Source organism: Haliaeetus albicilla, chromosome 6 (assembly GCF_947461875.1).
Source record: "Haliaeetus albicilla chromosome 6, bHalAlb1.1, whole genome shotgun sequence".
Classification (NCBI taxonomy): Eukaryota; Metazoa; Chordata; class Aves; order Accipitriformes; family Accipitridae; genus Haliaeetus; species Haliaeetus albicilla.
In genome coordinates this window covers 41535573-41553722 of record NC_091488.1, presented here as the reverse complement: position 1 = coordinate 41553722, position 18150 = coordinate 41535573, and the positions used below count along the sequence as shown (strand labels likewise).

The following is an 18150-nucleotide window of genomic DNA, read 5'->3' as shown; positions in this document are numbered from 1 at the left end:
TTCTCTTTTCGTTTTGAAACAAAGTTAATTTTAATTGAAATATAATGGACACAAACAAAAAAGCTAGCCCATTTTGTTAAACACCTAGGTGGTTTTTGGGTTTTTTTCCTTTCCATGTTCTCAGTTTGGTCAGCTAGCCAAATAAATCAGTTATTTGCACAACTGTAATTCTAATTAGAATGTTGGGCCCTGGGGACTTGGGCTATATATTTCAATACAGTACATATTTATAATACCAAGTACCCTGCCCGGTACTCCATATATAATAATAATAGCAAGCAGTCCAGTGCACTGGGGAGATGAGGGCACTGGGGAAGACCCAGTGCCTTTTTAGCTCGTAACATTTTTATTTTCAGTTGTAGTAGTATTTTGGAGGGTATTGCTTACAAGATAAAATTTGCATTTATTTGAGCAACTCACAAATGGGATTCACTGCAAAGCTATCATTAAAGGGAAATAAAGCAGAAGGAGGAACAAAAGATACATTCTCAGCAAAGTCTGACATGTAGACACTTTCAGAGATCCTTGTCGCCACAGGAAAAATGCCGTCTTCTCACTCTACTACCACCCCCCAAAATCCTGAAAAACAACCAGATAAGTACAGGGGCTGTTTGTAACATGCTGCAACTCAGACGCTGTTCAGCTGTATTGTCTATTTCCAGTGTTTCTACCTTACAAACAATTCAGCCATTTCTATGTGATCACTCCTATCTTGAAGCAGTCTCCTCTCATTCCAGTTCAAAACCACAGCGCCCATTTGCTGGGAACGACTTCCAAGGGGGGCTACGCTGGCATCGGGTATTCCTGATGTGCTGCTTGCTTGTATAGCTGTTGCCACTCTTGCTTGGTAGCTGGTAGGAACCGAAGGAGTTGCTTTAACTTTGTCTGTATGTTAGTCTTCCTCTTCTTGCGCAGGGACGATGCTGGTTTGGGCTCTGCCCCAGTCCCAGTCGAAAGGCTCAGGTGTACATCCCATATGATCTTTCTGTAATGTAATGAAACGGAATTCTTCCTGTGAAGCCAGCTGGCTTGGTGAGTCAGTGGTGGAGGAAAATGCCGGTAGGATTGCTAGGCCTTGACTGCTAAGTCCTTGAAAATTAGGACTAGGTTTTCTAGTGGAGAACTCTTCAGCATTCACTTCCCTTGACTGAAGAATCGTAACTGTAGAAAGCGCTAATGCCGGTCTTGATCCGATAGTCTAGCTGCAGAATGACAACCAAACAGGGAGCCATGGATAAAATGTAAGAAATGAGACTTGACCCAGCCCTGTCTGACTGCCCACAGGTACTCTTTGGTGAGGTTAGCTTTGTGCACGTTTTTGAAAATTTCTTTTGACATCCGTGAAGGCCTCGTGTCACTTTGTCCTTACCTCCAGAAGTCTGGGGCATTGCTGGACAAAGCGAGGGTCTGCTCCAAGCTGTCAGGTTTCTTTCTCCCTTCCATTACCTTACAGCTACCCCATTTAATACTATCTGATGGTAGGTGCCCTGGGATTCAAGGTAAGTGGAAATGTGGTAGGAAAGAAAGGGTAGATGATATGGGTGGGACTGGAGACTTGAGTAGGGGAGCTGAGAGTACGCTGTAGTATGTAGGAGGACGGGCAGACATTTTCACTGAGTACCTATGCACGTAGGGAGTAGGGAGCTGCCTTCATTAGTCTTCATTCGTTCAGGATTTCTGCTGTTCCATTTCAGCAGTCCTAGTAGTCAACCCTAATGCTCAGAATATTCCCGTGAGATTACTCGGTGCCTGTGAGACTTGCAGCCCCAACAAGAGAGGTGCAGGAACTCAGGTCCTCCCGCTGTTGCCACCAGTGCCCTGGTGTAGAAAATTGTGGAGAAGTGAAATTTTTACCTCTGGTGGTTGCTGTTTTCTTTGTGCGCTGACTGCTACTGTACCAAGCAAAGGTTTGTCTAGACCAGAGCTCAGGGTTACTTATTATCCTCATAATCCATTTCCTTTTGCCAACAGCAGCGGCTTATGTGGATAAGTCAGAAGGGAATGCTCACATCACGGGTAGCCTCTTTTCTATGATCTTCATTAAGCTTTGGACCATTAGCTCAAGATGCGTGATTATTTTGTTTGTTCGAACAGCAAGACAAGCAGAGTCTCCTCTGCGTGTTTCTTTCAAGCAAACCAGCATGACTGAAAACTGGGAGCTTGCCAGAAAATGTTACGTGAAATAGTAGTGGCAGGTTCGTCTTAGTGTGGGCGGAGAGAGAGCTGTACCCTGTATTTTACTACTTCAAACACGCAGTGTCCATATGCCATAGTTGAGCTGGTTTATGGATGGAGTACGAGGGCTACTACTTGATCTACTTTGTGCAAACACTGTGCGAGTGCTGTAGATAGATAGTCTTACGGATACGAGTATCAGCTGTTGTTGCAGTCCAAACACACAGCATCAGTATTCAGTACGCTATAGACAGTCCCGTTTTTCTCCTTTATATTTAGTGTTAGTACACGGAGCCAAATACTAAAAGGGGGGGTGGGGGGGCAGGTCACATGATTAAATTAATACCATTAATTATTTAGAAACAATCAAAGGAAATACAAGACATCTGGCTTTAAGCCCAAACAACTCATGGCACTGCTGTTGCCTTGTAACCTCATCAGCTCTTAGTCCAGTCATCTCTCTTCTTTCATTATGAACACAGGAGATGTCCCCCCCCACCCCCGCTTCTTTCCTGCCTTATTTCTGGCAGCTTGGAACACAGATCACAAGACTGGACTATAGAATTGTCTGATTTTGTGTGTATAAACTCTGATTAGTTCTACGATGAAAAGGCATTCCCCCCCCCCCCCCCCCATCCCCATGGTATACAATAGTGTTTGATTACCAGTGTGTTGCAGCCATAGGTTGTGTTTTTCTCTTCATCTCGGTATTGGGAACTAGCTGCTGTAGGAGGGAAAAACACTGTTGTTACTGCAGTCCTGAAAGTCATTAAACACGCGTGTTACGGTAAGCTGCGTACGACATACAGTGAGAGATGGTTCCTGCCCTGAAGAGTGGATGGTCTACATAGGCAGAAAAGCTGGAGGAGAAATAGCGTCGCGGAGAGTGGAAGTGCTTTGCCCATGATTGTGCAAGAGGACTGACAGACCCAGTCCGCTGACCTTGGCATTCACCTTCCCCTGGCTGAGGCCAGTGGTCCGATCCTTTGTAGCCGTGGCCAGGTGTTTTCCATCGGAATGATTTTTCAGTGGAAACTCTTTTTCTTGAAAGAAAAATTTTCATTGGGAATAACTGGTTTACCCAAGAAAAGTCAAAACAAGTATTTCCCAACTGCTGGTTCTGGAAGACTCTTCACTCTTTTTTTTTTTTTCCTCCTTTTTCTACCTAGTCGATGGACATTTTCCATTTTGATTATATGAGAGGTGAATTTTTGTCAAAACACCTTCTCATGGGGAAAAAAGACCCACTTGGCTGGTTTTTTTATTCCAACTGAGGAAAAGAACGTTTTGGGGGCTCTTGCCCCCCACATGTTTATATCTTCATGATAAGGTAGTTCCATTTTCTCTTCAGCTCAGTCTTTATTAGTATAGATGATTTAATACAATCTAAACATGCAGTCCTCATCTTCTGTAGGTAAATTAGTACATACAACTTCCTGAAATGTTTTTACCATTACTGGGGCAAAGCAAAGTTTCTTGCTGATCATTAGGATTCCTCTTTTCTATGCAGTGGTGAGTGTGGACCCATTTTGATTACTAGCAGATGTATTGAAGTCATTCTCATTACGTCTACGTCTGTGGAGAGGCACTGACTTTCATTTTCTTACTTTAATTCAAAAAGTGTAGTTTTGCTGGCTGTTCGCTTAATGGTTGCTGAGAGTTGCTTTGAAGAACTCTTATTTTATGAAAAGGCATTGAAACGTCTGTCACAGTAAGGATCTCTAGACGGTCTTTACCTACTCTCGACTACTATTTTGAAGATGCACATTCCCAATTATCTGTGAAAAAGTATCGAAATATGCTTCCTTGGTTCTGAAAAGCTTACTTTAGACTACTGCTCTCTATTATTTGTAGTATTCCGTAGCCTACACTTGTCCTCAGAGAATGATGGCATCAGTTGAACATATTGGGTGTGATTTTTCAAAGTATGCAGTTATCCACATTTGGTTCCCAGTGCATTCAATGTGTGTTAACACTACCTTCAACAAAGGCAGAGTTAGGCCCATGCAGAAGACTTCAAAAACCAAGAAATGAAACCCACCTCTTGCACCCTGGGCTATTTGCAGGCAAGAACATATGTTGTAAGTGCTTCTGCTGCTTTGCAGGGTGTTTGTTGAAGGGGCTTAGGTTGCTCTCTGAGTAATGGTGTAGTTCATTTCGATGCTATGATAGGTTTGTTTCTTTAATGTTGTCACTTTATCATATGTTTTCAAAGTATTGTATCTCTTGGAACTAAATTTAAACAAAATTTCTCTGTATCCAATAAACTAAAAAAACCTCTTAGATTAAGCTCTTCCAAGGTTTTGTTTATTTGTTTCCTTATACTAAAGCCAGTACTTTTTATTTTGTTGTCCTCAGATGTAGTCATTATGTGCAGTTTGTTGTTTATGTAAAACTTATATTTTTCTTTTCCTTTTTCTTCTCTCCCTTTACTTTGCCTTTTCCTAACATCTACATCACGTGTTGATGGCAACAGCAGCAGTGGTTGGCAGTTTTCCTCAACTTCGCGAGAGAGAGAGATTTGGTTGGAATGAAACCTTGCTCGCCGTACAGCCTGCTTGAGATGCAGCATTGAAAGGTATTATCTCATTTTCTGTCTTGAAACCAAAGACGAAAACCACAAACAGGTAGAAATCTTGGTGCCAAACCACCTGTTGATTCACAGCCAAAAAGCCCTTGGCAATACATTTCTCACTGTATCCAGCTGGAGCAGTTGCATGGCTGATACCCACAGTATCTGTCTGTACCTGCGAGTTTGGTAAAGTGGCTAATTCATCTGAGAAGATTTGGATTGATATTTAGGTAAAGTTAGCAGGGGAAAGAATTTTCTGGTCTCAGTCTTGCTTTTTGCCTAGAGTAGCAGCCATCACTCGTGTAACTTGGTTCAGCATTGAAAATACCAATCCTGAAGTCACACGCTGTGCCTTATAGAGCAAAATGAGATTTGTTGAAACAGCTGTGTATGGAGAGTCCGGATCTGCAATAGCATGATATCCTGGAGGTCAGAATTGAGGTGGATGGATGAAACTGTGAAGACAGAAGTTGTGAAATACCCTGCTAGTAGCATCAATACTTTGTCTTTTGAGAGTATTACAATTCAGAAAATCGCTTGAAATCAAGTTAAAATGCTATCCTCGGATTGCTACACATATGCTCCCTGTGACATGTGCATTACAGAAACAGCCACTGTGTGCTAATATGGCATTAAAATTTTGGACTCCACCCACAAAAATTAATAACACTCTTGAAATAAGAGTGATGTAGGATGCTGACACATTTAAGTCCATATGTTCTTGGACATGTGTCCTCCAGTGCATGAGAGAACTTGAAATCCCAGATACTCTTATTTTTCTTATTTCCTGTAAAGCCATGCTGGGAAAGTAGGAGAATGTAAGTGATGGCAGGCTGGCAGGCTTTGGCCTATGGATAGCTGTACAGAAGAGCCATATTTTATATTTTTACATGCTCTTATCTGTTCTGTTCTGTTAGCGGTACTAGTTGACTTCCATGGATTTGCATAAGCATAATTTAGAACAGATTTGGGCCACGCTATTTATATTTGTGCAGATTGCTTCATGTTTGTGAAACAATTATTTCCTGTGGATCTGTAGCATTGTCCAGCATTGTGCAATGCTTTCCTATGTATATACAACTGGTTAAAACACGAAATGTGTTTTGAAGCAACATGAGAAGGAACAGTAAAAGCTGCACAGTAACTGAGCTATAGTTGGCTGTCCATATAATGCCCAATTAATGTGGTTACTGCACTCTTGAAACCTTTCCAAGGCTGAATAAGACATGCTGCGGCCTGGTAAAAGACACAATTTTTTCCCAAATTTTCTAAAGATTTCCGTTACAGATCCTACAGTGACATGAGAACACTGTAATCTGTATCTTTAGTAGCAGTAACAATGAAGGGTGTGAAGTATAACCCCAAAATCTGGAGGTGTGAATTCTAACCCATCAGCGAGCTGTATGTGAGAATTCTATACAGTAAAACCTAATTCTGTGCTGAAGAGGAACACTGTGAACTCCCAGCATAAAATAAAAGATTTTCTGTTCTCTGCTGCACTATCTTGAGCCAAACTTGGGATCTAAAAGCCAAGAGAGGTTCTTTCATCACCAGTCATAAAAATTGCGGTAAGTCAGATTGTCCCCTCAGGCTATATTTTGACAATGTAGTAAATCGAGCTGTGGGAACTTTCTACCAGATCGAGAACTCTGTCACCTCAAAACGCAAAGCACGGATCCGTTATAAATTCATTCTTCTGATGCAGTTTTTAAAATATATTTTGATGTGTTGACTTTTACCAGCCAGCTCCATGCCTTATCTGATACCATTTTTTCCCCGCTGCTAACATTAACACATATGAGGGCTGGCAGAAATGAGATCTTGTGCCCTCACATGATCCAGATGAAATTTGTACTGTGGAGTTATCCATTAGTGCAGTCTGTTAATGTCATTGATGATCAAGCACCATCGATTCAGTTACTCCCCTGCGTTTTGTTGTCTTCCTATTCTGCCCTTATTACTCAAGTCTAGACTGGAAGGTGGCACAGGCATCAGGAAGAGCAAAATTTGATCTGTATTCCAAATGAGATCAGAAAATGTGTTGGATTTTGTACATGTGTATCAACACTTTGATTCAGTGAGCTGTGTTGAGAAGAGTGAAAAAAGCTAAGTCTTGTTTCTTGCACGAAATGAAGCCAGAGTGGTACAGGAAAAGTACACGGGCAAATGCCTTTTTGCCTAAACTCTAGAGAAGCTAAGGAACAGGCAAAGCTTCAGAGTTTTGATTTGAGAATGAGTTTGGCCAGTATGAAAATTTGTCTGAAATTCTTATTGTTTTCTTCTGCCCTCCTCCCCTTCGCTTTTCTGTGTTGTGTGATGAATGTATCATGCCCAGATTTTGCAACTGTAGCTTTGTGCTTAAAAGCCACATTGACACAATGAATGTCTTTACTAAATTATATTTCAGAATTCTTGCAGGGAGTTTGTAGTTTGGAAAGACAGAGCTGCTTGCAAAATTTTTAATTTCAGAAATGTTGTGTACTTGAACCTATATGATTTCCTTGATCGTGGTGGGCCAAGATGGTTCTCCGTCTGATGATTTTGGTCTCCTGGGAAGAAGAATAGAGGAAGAGGAGGGAAGAACTTTACAGTGAGATTGTTGATTCTACTATGTTTAAAACCTATTGTTTGCTGGAGTCTTGAGAAGTTTTCAATTTGTTTTCCTTCTCTCTCCAACCTGATTAATTTTAGGGGATATCCCCAGGGACATAATTTATATGACAAAAGAATAACATTAAAAATTGCTGTCATGGTATGAAACCCCTTGTTTATGGTAAATTTAATACGTTTCTGTATTCTTTCCCTCTGTAGTGATCTACCAGTGATAGTTTGTTTTCTTTATTTTTCAGAAAATTTTGGGTGCATAGTGACTTATTGTCAGTATTAAAAGCACTGAAAAATATAAATGAAAAAGGAGAAACGTTATTATAATTCAGTTGTAGTTAGCAAAAAGCTTCTGAAGGGGCACTAGCTGAGATGTAGGGCTCTTTCCTTTGACTTTTTCTTCTTTAAAAACAGATTTATGTGGAGAAGAGTCAAATAATAACTAGTATACAAGTCTACTCACCAATTCTCAGCTTACTGTAAAATAAAAACATTAGCCCTCGAGAAGGGAGTTTTAGGAAGGAAAAGCACATATCATTTTCATTGCTGTGTTCAGGACTGTCCCATCTGCGGTGTTCGTATTAGTGAGGCTGTTTAACCTTTTGAAGCCCACGGATCTTTGTGCTGTCTTTTCATGCAGCCTTTGTTTTTTACATCCATGCATCCTACTGAGTTCAGTAAGATAATACACACAGTAAAACGTTTACCTTGGGCTTCCAAAGCTGCACACGCTTTTCTGAAGGATTAAAGAGGCACGAGGGATAGTTGCTGCTCCTGGTAAAAGCAGTAGGCGTTTTACTAACAACAAGAGCAGGAGTAAGTTTTCTGTAATTTCAGGCCAAAATAGAAGTTTGGAATTTATTTGGATTCAAAGATTTTCCAGCAGCATTGCAGCTAGGTGCTTATTCCCGAGGTCGGATGGTGACACTGAGTTTCCTTTTCCATCGAGAATGAAATGCAGAAAATAGCTTAAATGGAGATAAAACAAAGCACAGTGCATCTTCAACAATTTTTGTTTTGATTAGATGGAGTAATCCAAGGAAGGGAACTTCTTTTGTAAAAACGTTACTGAACGTAGCAAAACCTCCCAGCATTGGTTCAGCAGAATATCCAAGCCAGTGCTTAAAGTGAAGCTTGTGCTCCAGTGCTGCGCTGACGTGGAGCGCCTGTGCCCTGGCACGGGCTTTCCGACCCGACCGCGGCCAGGTCCCAGCGGCTCACCCACACCCTGAGCAGGATTTGGGCAGGAGCTTTGGTTAACGGCAAGGAACTGCAGAGCTGGTAAATTTGCCTGAGGGGATGATAGCAGGGAAAGGGTGTTGTGCAGGGAACTTATTTTGAAAGACTGGATGCACTTTTTTTTAGTTTTCTATTTCCATCCTGTGTTCCCAGCTTTTCTAAAGGACTCCTAAGTAATTTCAAAATTAAATGACTTCACTAGCAGTTTTGTGGCCCTCATAAATATGATGAAGCCTGACTCTCTCTCTGTCTCACTTTTTCGTGAGGTGCTTAACAGTCTTATGGCATTTTAAAAATCTTCCTTCTACGTCAAGACAGCGTATTTCTTTAGTTAGAGATAAGGTTCAGAGGCAAAAATAAAATAGTTATTTATGTTAGGTCTGCACTAACTCTGACTTTTTTTTCTTTTTTTTTTTTTTGGAGATGGTAAGTTATTTTCCTTTCTTTAGATGGATTATAGGGAATGTGGTGCTGTCCCACAGTCCCCAGCTTCAATTTTAAAATGGATCAAGTTCAGGTTCTGACATACTTGGCAGAGTACCATCGTTTTTCTACCCCTCCCTCAATCTGGGCCATAATTGTGGATATCCTGTGGACTGCAGCCCAGAGACTGCCAGTACTGGGAGCATACGGAAGGGAAGAGATGATGGCAATAGCTTTGTAGCTTGACCTGACACTTGCATTGTTTCTCAGTCGCTAAGTGTGATGAGGGGAGCAGAGGGTTTGGCATGAACTGTTAAGAAACTGGCCATGATTTGGAGGAGCAATCTCCCCTACCTGACTCAGATGTTGTTTGCACTTAAAAAAAAAAATAATAAAAAAATTATACAAATAAGGGGTATTTTAAATAAAGAGAAAGAAAGCAAATAGATGGAGAAAGTCATACTCTAGGTAATTCCAGTGCTTACGATGAAGTTGCGCTGGGGATAGATATTAACCCCATAAAATCCCTGGGTCACAGACAGCCTTATGACAGACCCTGATAGCTTTGTGGAGACAGATTATGTCAAGCCCTCAAATTTGGAAATGTAGCAATTCCTCTGTAGTAAGATTGCAAATGAACACCCATTCGGAGATTGCCAACATTATCACAGTTTGTCAGGGTGATCTCACAGCCCACAAAGCGCCGTAAGAGATTGCTTTACAAGTTCTGAAAGATTAGAGTGTTGAAGTATGTGACACCGGAATGATGCTTTGATGCCTGGCTTTGTCAGTCAGCCAGACAAATAAATAATATCCAGTGTTTTTATTAGTGTAAAGCATAACAGGTAATGGAAATGTAAAGAGGAACGCTTTCTTGTTGCAGCTACATGGAGCACAGAAATGTAGGCTAAATGAAAATGGGATGTGTTAATGTCAAATCCTTCGAACAGGCAGTTGTATACCTGCGTGGGTCAGTAACTGCAGTGCAGCACTTATTGCTATTTCAGCAGGTAGTGGTTTAAAGCATTAGCATTATTGCATGGCTAAATGAAACGGCAAAAATAATTTGGCGGTCTTGGGTTTTGGTCATCTAGTGAAGCATGAAAACATATATTCTAGTAAATTAGGGACGGAGTTTTGGCTAGCAAGGAGTAAAGGGCCTGGACTGCAGAAACCATGGGTTCCTCTCTTGGCTTGGGAGAGAGAGCAACACAGGTGTGCAGTTAGAAAGTGGCATGGAAGTAAAAGGTAGGAGAGAATAAAATCCAGCAGTTCTTCCCTGGCAGGAATTGTGGAAAAGCTTTTGGGTAATACGGCATGCTCAGAGTTTTGTTATGAGTTTCAGGTACTTAAAACTTAAGAGATCAACGTGAGAATAATCTACAAACATGAAATTGGCATTTGGGACTTTCTGTAACAACTGGACTTTATAGGGTACCTTTTTCTAGATCCCTTCGACATTCAGCCCAGACTTCCACAAAGGATGCGTGGTCTGAAAACCATTTGTGGAGCCTCAGATGACAGCCATTCACACTGGTAAAGAGTTCCAAGCAAGGCAAATTTGTCAGTCTTTGTGCTTTGGTAGAAAATACTGGTATATTTTTTTATCTACCAGAGTTCCACCAAAGATTAGCCGTGGATCTGATTTGTGTCAATTTTCAGCCTTTAAACTTTGTGGAACAGAAGGTCTAAGATGCACATTTGTTGCACTCCTTCATTCTTACAGAGCCATTAAGTTGTAGAAATCTAGGATCAGCTACAAGCTTCTGCATCTCTGATCTGCCTATAGTTAGAAAACCACCATCATCTGCAGTTCTCTCCTACCTTGATGCCAAATCATTATTTGTCCTTGACCTTGGAGAGCTTTTGCCCCTATTTCTCCATCCTTACGAGCAACAGAGTACTCGTGGGTACCCAAGCATTAGTCGATGACTGCTTACGCAAACCTGGAGAAGCTTGGATGAAAGACCCTGTGTAAGGCCGTAGAATTATTATGACTATTATTAACTGAATGCCTAAACCTAGACAACGTATTTGCACATGTAAGTAATTATGATGCACTTCAAGGCATTCTGTTTGTAATGCTTTGTAATGCTTTGCTCTCCATTTCCTACAAATCAAATTACTGAGGGATAGATTTGATTTCCACATCATTTTGAAAATATTTTCTTTTTCTTTTTTTAATTTCCTTTGTATTAATTTTTTTCAAAGTTCAAAACACAACCAACTGTGACTAAATGCATAAAACCAAACAAAAACCCCCTAAAGTATAACAAAATTAAAGACAGCCTAAGATGATATGCAGCAAACAATGTAAATCATACCTAACAAACATGGTTGTAATAATATACCTTATCCATGTCTGATCCACTAATAACAAATACTTATTCAGAGAACAAATAACTCATTCTTCTTCTTAGTGAGAGAGAGAGAGAGGCAAGCCCCAAATTCAAATTATATCTTACAGTCTAAACAAATATGAAAAACCTGCCAAATCTTCTTATAGAAATCCCAACAATCTTGTATTTTCTTTGTATCTTTTGGGAATAATGAGATTGGGAGGAGGGAGGAAAAAGGCCAGTTTTTACTGGGAACATGTGGCCTGATCCTGTAGCTTTTCCCTGAGAAGTGCTTGCTGCCTTCTGTTGAAAGGTTTCTGTTGCAGGTACTGGATTCAGACCAAAACCTGAAAGCACAGCCTGGGGTTGTTTTTAATAATGAGGGATTTTTCCCCTCCCTCATGAGAAGTTTCTTCAGAAGTGTAAGGCTGACAAGCAAATTACAAGTGATACCTCTGGTCAGTTTATAAAGATTGCTACAAGAATAAAGACTCTGACTGGAAATTAATGAATGCTTTCCTCTCTGCGTCATGTTAAAAGAGGTTCTTGCCATCTTCTCATTTCCTTTCTGGTTAGAGAAATAATTATTGTTGGCTTAATGGAACAGCATCATCCTCCCCGTCCTACACTGCGGGTCTATCGCCGTCTTCCCCAGGCCCCCACACCCATCCCTGGGGTCGGTCCAGTTCAGTTTAGTTCTGGGCCATGAGTTGCCGTCGATGTGGTAGTTGGCACAAGTCCTTCCCAAAGCGGAAAAAGGCAGACGTTCAGGTATCTTGCAAGCCGTGGTACACCTCACGTGCCGTGCAGCGCCTATTTGTAGTTCGTGACCGGGTCCCTATTCAGCTGGCTCTGCTGCCAGCTTTCCCGCTTGCCCCTGTCAGTGTGAGAGCAGTTCTGGCCTCATCGCCTGCGGGTGAGAACTCACGTCTAATGACATTTAAAGAAACTGTAGGAAACATTTGCCCTTTCTCACATCAGAGACTTTGGGGTAGAAAACACCCATGCGTCTCGTGTCTCTTCTGTCGCCCTTGTTGCTCGTCGCTCCTCCGCTGCGGGCCACGCTTGTTGGGGGGAGAAGGGTCTCAGTCCTCTCCCTGTCCACGCTGGTGAAACCGCTGCCATTGCAGGGGCTCTGTGTGTCTTTTGATTTTGCCTTGAGGCCTCTTGTCGTTCGGCTCTGCGCCCCTTCCCCAGCCTTACACCTTCACAGCGGCTTGGGATATATACGGCAGAGAGGAGAGCAGGCAGCCCAGCCACGATCAATGCCAAAATGACCCAAGCGGCTGATTTGTCTTGGAAACTTGAGGGGGTTTTCTCCTCTCTTCTCAATATCTGTATAAATACCTGAATTGTTTTGGAATCCGCTATTCTCCTTGCCTAGTCTGGGAGGATACAGTCATGAATTTTGCAATTTCCAGATGATGCTTCTTGTCGTTATTATTACGTGGAGCTTAAAAAGCAGCATTAGCTGAGTCCAGGCTGCCTTTTGCAAAGACCCCCAGTCTAGTACATACAGATAACAGGTATACATAACGATAACAAATGGGGGATGAGTAGGATCACTAGAGTGATGTAAGGTAAGGAGGCATTTTTAGAGCTTCTCATATTGCATTTTGCATCATGAACTTTCATTTAAATTTCTATCAACAGCAATTTGAATTTAAAACCAAAGCCATTGAGATTTCTTAATATCATAGCTGAGAAACATGCCTTAAAAATGTGAGCCAAGCATAGCTGGTACAACGTCATGTCCCAAAGTGTAAGATCCTAGATCACTGCTACTTAAATTGTTTTTTTATTGAGGAATACCTGGTTCCACCAACATGATTTCCAACAGAGATGGTTTCTTCGCAGGCTAAAAAATGGACTTTATTAGCTGGAGTGTAAAATGTAAGAGAGAAATGGCTGTACCAGCTGCAGAAACATAGATCCCAGCTTCAGATACAGACCAATCTCCTAGCAGTGGGCAAACAGCCTTCCCTCCCTCCTGAGTAGTACCAGGGAGAAAATCTTAATGCACTTTGTTTGTATTCTCTTTGAGATTCTTATTAAATGTCAGATACCAGGCCTTTTCCCCGATGCATCTGTATAAAATCCTGACAGGGGAAAGAAGGATTTGGGAAAAGGTAAAGATGTTTATAGCACATGTTCTGAGGGGCTATGGAGGGCAAATTGACTTCAGTGGTAGATGAACTTAGGAAGGAGGTGGGGTAACAGGAGAAGAAAAAAGAGAAATTCATGTATAGGCAGAACCTCAAAGGTCAGAAATAGATAAGAATTTATCTTTATATATTCTTTCTTTCATAGCAAAATTATCTGCTTTATGAAGCAATGTCCTAGGTATTTAACCTGTAGTGTTTTCATAAGAATGCATTTCCATTTCCAAAGAGACAAAGTGCCCAGAACATGGTTTAGGGAATGGAAAGAATGTATATCAGTTACATCTGAGTTGTATTTTCTTTGTATTGAAATGAAAATTAAATTGCGATACTGGTGTCATTCTTTGATTAAGAGACCTGAAGCTACAGAATTAAGCTTATAGTGTCTGTGATTTAGTTGGGCTCTGCTTGAGTCAAGTTGGCCAAATCATCAGAGAAAAAGAGGGTCCTGAATTTAACCTTTTAACCTCTTGTTTCTAGCATTGCAGCACATCACTGCAGTGCCCTGTAGCACAAGAACTGAGTTCCATGCTCAAAGTATGGTTCAGAACTTGAACTGGTGGTGTGCTGGCCCAGAGCTGCACTGTGACACCTTCAGTTAATCCTTACAGATCAGGATAGTAATTTACATGTCTCTGTTGAGATCTAGTGTCTTGTCTTGTGTTTGTGTATCTCTCAGCTTGTCCGTGGTTATAGTTGTTTAAATGGTCTTGGATTTTAAGCTTGTTGGATCTTCCCTGTATAAGTTCCGTTCGTTTAGTCAGGGTGGAGATGGCGTCTCTGCTAGAGCCCCACGTCGTTTTTCATCTGCGTCTGCTTTTTGAATTCTCCCAGGGAAGAGGTTGCATGCATGAGGTTTGTTTAAGGAGGCTGCATTCATTTTCTGTAGGCATGTCTCCTGTTGCACTGTGATAACGTGGACCAGTTAAGGTTGCATTTCTTCTGCAAGAGCTTAATTCTGTAAGTCGTACTGGCAAGACGTCAGTGTTATAGTCCGTGTAAGTAGGAAGGATTTGGTTATATGTTGGAGGGCTGAGGTGAGGCCTTAAGATACAAGACCTCCTCTACAGCACAGCCCAAATAGCGTATTGTCCCCAGAGGGTGGCAATAACAGATGTTTGTGAATGGCAAGACCAAGCCTGCAATATGATCAGGAAAATAATTCTCAGCGGAAATTTCACTTCATTGTGCTGAAGGGAAGTGAAGCACCATTTATTGATACGACTGAAGAGTTTTACACTCTGTTGTGTTATGGATAGAGAAGAATAGTAAAACAGCTTCCACTTAGCATGTTACCAGTGCAGCCACCAATTATAGCGAATTCACTCATGTACAATGCCTTCACACCAGGGAAAGTAAACTTCTACAATACCTAGCACAGTCATCAAATTCTCTGCATGCACATCCAATCTGTGCAACCGTTTCCTGGGTTATGGTCTAGTATGAATACAGGGATGAATCACTGCTTCCCATAATCTTGCCAGTGGACAGCAAGAATAGACATACAAAATTTGGGGAAGGCATGAAAACAAACATGCAGATGTTCTCCATCTCTCCCCCTGTGCAGTCACCACGTATCAAAAAACATGGATACGGTGATACATCATATGTCAGGGGAATAAAGCAGACTACACCCCATGCAGCCATCACACCTTGAAAATAGACATGAAATGGTAAGTCAATATGAATACACAGCTCCTAACAGCCTAATAGAATAGATCACACCACAGCCAGGTACATCTGTTCTCCGCACTAACCATTATCATTAGTTTAAAACACTTAAAATCACTGAGCTTCCTCAGGTCTGGGGACAGATTATACCAAGAAGAATCTGCTAAATAGATTTAGCAATGTAGCAAGCAGGGACCTTGACTACATTAAAACGATACATTTTGCATCTCAAAGGCTGTAGGCTGTTTTCAGAGGAACAGTCTGAATGAAGAATGACACTAACACTGGATAGCAATTTCTTTATCACTGTTTAAATACGGAGCTTGAAACCCTTGGACAAACAATTGTGCCAAACTGGAAAACAATTTGTTTGTGAGAAATCAGGCTTGCCTTGTATGGCAAGCCATCCGCCATCCTATAGCATGTGTTCTTGTCAGCCTTCTGCATAGGATGCAAAGACCTAACTGTGATTGGACTTCAGAGTGTGTGGCTGACAAAAAGAATCAAATCTTTCTTATGTAGGAAAAGAAAGAGGGAAACAGAAGAAATAGCATATTTCTCCTTGTCTCGCTATCTTCCCGGTCTGGTATCTGACTGCTGTGAAATGTGAGATACGGGTTCTTGCGGAGACCTTCAAGTCATGAAAGCTTCAGAGAAGCTTTCAAAAGCAAACAAACAAAAAAGCAGTTTGATATACATGCAGCAGTGACTGCTAAGGTGGTACACTGCTGCTTCTTTAAGACTTGCTCTAAAGGGGCTGATGAGGAAGGTAGGTGACTGATTCAGTGGGAATAGAACTGCCTGGCTCTTCAAAAGAAATGCAAGTGGAGATAGGGCAGAATGACCATGATAGAAATGAATGTGTGGAATACTATTTTTTTCAGGATGAAAAATGTCTGAAAGATGCAGAAAAAATGCATGCATGTTTTGCGTGTTAGCTGAGAATAGGTCTAAGGAAATATGTAAAGGTTTAGCTTGTATTCTCATACTTTTTGTCAGGATAATAAAGGAAATTGTTTGAACTTTATGAATGATCATGAAGGACAAATACCTCTGGCAGGACGTATGTGGTTCCTTCCATATATCATCACCCAAACTCAGAGTTCTTCAAGAACACTCCAGCTCTTATGAGAAAAAGCAATAGCAGGTATGCATGGAAGGCCATCACGTTTTTTAATCAAGCTCCCTCTTCTTTGTATCTTCAACAGAGAGCTGAGATCCCATGCTTCCACGGTGTCATCTTTTCCATATCTCCCCCCACCCTGCCTCATGCCCCGAATTTAAGAGGGGTTAAGGCTGACTGGAGTTCTGCGTTTCCCTACAACTGAGCAGGCTGGCTCTGCGGGCCTGGTGTCAGCATGGGAACCTACTTCACTGTTCTGGTATAGGGTGAAATGTCTTTGCTGTTCACCAGCCTGACCTGCAGTTTGGTAAGCTGCTTTTCCTGCGTCTGAAAGGTCATATCGCAACCTTCCCTTGCAAAGTCCTCAGAATGATTCTTGGTGAGGGAGGTTCTGCAGTGGAGACTTTGAGGGATGTTTTTTCAAGGAATCATCTTCTCACAGGAGGCTTTTGAAGAGTCTTAAATTTTCAAGGCAACGTGAGCACTTTTGTGGAAGGATCACTTACGCAAATAAGCGAGATGTAACTAAACTCCCGTCCGTTCCCAGCAAGTTGAGCATTGTCCTTGTGCAGGACCCGCCTCTAATGCTGTACAACGGCAGCAAAACAGAGCTGCTGTATTCCTAGTTTTACCTTCTGGCTGTCAGTTCTGTGGAATTTTTGAATAACATTTGTTCTACTTATTCCTCCCCAAATCCTGGAAGTCCACAATTGTGTCAAAGGCACTTGATGTGTAGTTCAGACATCTTTGTGGAGCAAAAGATAAGGTCTCACAAAGCCTCTTGAAGTACCATTTTCTAACCTTTCCTGTTTTGTCTGTCTCATCCTAATGGACAAGTGCTTTCACCTTTGAGGTTCATGCCTTTTCTGCTGGAGTACAATATAGTGTAGCTAGGCATGAGAACTTCGGGACTTAGAAGACTCTGTCTAACAGAGAACACTGGATTGTGCGTGCTTGGGAGGATGTATCACTGTAAAAATATTGGATGTCAATACCACTTTCCCACAGATGTTAAATCAAATCCTTGACTTCAGAGTACCCACATAACCTGCACACGATGTAGGGAGGTCCCTGGAAAGCTGCTGTCAACAGCCATGCTTCTCTGGCACGATCAGTCTCTCCATGCTAAAGGACAATCGGTAATTTTCTTGGGAGGCAATCTGAGCCCATGCAGTTGATTCCCTGAGGAACTGGTGGTTAGCATATACCTCACCACCACTCTCTGCTTCCCATGGGAACTGTATTTCTTTCATCGTGTCTTCTTAAATATAAATACAGGGCATCAAGCACATAAAAAAGCCCCTACGAAAACAGGAAACCATATTGCACCCGCTTCTATCTCTGGAGAAAGGAAGGAATAATTAATAGTAGGTATGTTGGATGGCGTACTCAAAGCAATATCTGAATGATGCTCTGGTAGCACGGCAGTGGTCAGGGAATAAGAACCTGAGTAGGACAGGTGAATGCCATGGACTCTAGCAGGAGGAAAGGGTAGCTTCTGACAAGAAATAACCGATGGCGTATGCCTGTTCATTCAGCCCCAGGATGGGGATAGGTGGGTTATAATCTTTCTACGAAAAAACAACTAATAAAGTTGCCAAGTACAGATATTTTATAATCTGTGCTAAATCTCTGCTGGAAAACATGAACAGCAATGAAACTGAGAAGACACTAAAAGAAATTCGGGGCAAAGTGCCAGACGCCCAGACGGAAGCAGAATGTGGACCAAAAAGCTTGCGACAATTGGGTAATTATGGTTTATGAATTTCAGCTTTAATCTGTAGTTCAGTGAGTCCTGATTAAATATCTGTTAAACACAATTAAAGTTTGTTTTTGTATTTC

At 41.6% G+C, this 18150-nt stretch overlaps 1 protein-coding gene across 13 annotated transcripts in view; it reads left to right on the top strand.

The window, feature by feature from the left end:
- ZBTB20 (zinc finger and BTB domain containing 20) overlaps positions 1–18150 on the top strand; it is a 513942-nt gene that overhangs the window by 318060 nt on the left and 177732 nt on the right. For all 13 annotated transcript variants that reach the window (XM_069785795.1, XM_069785793.1, XM_069785792.1 and 10 more), the window contains one exon: positions 4655–4753. The gene's annotated coding sequence lies outside the window, so the exon portion shown is untranslated. The remainder of the gene's footprint in view (positions 1–4654; positions 4754–18150) is intronic.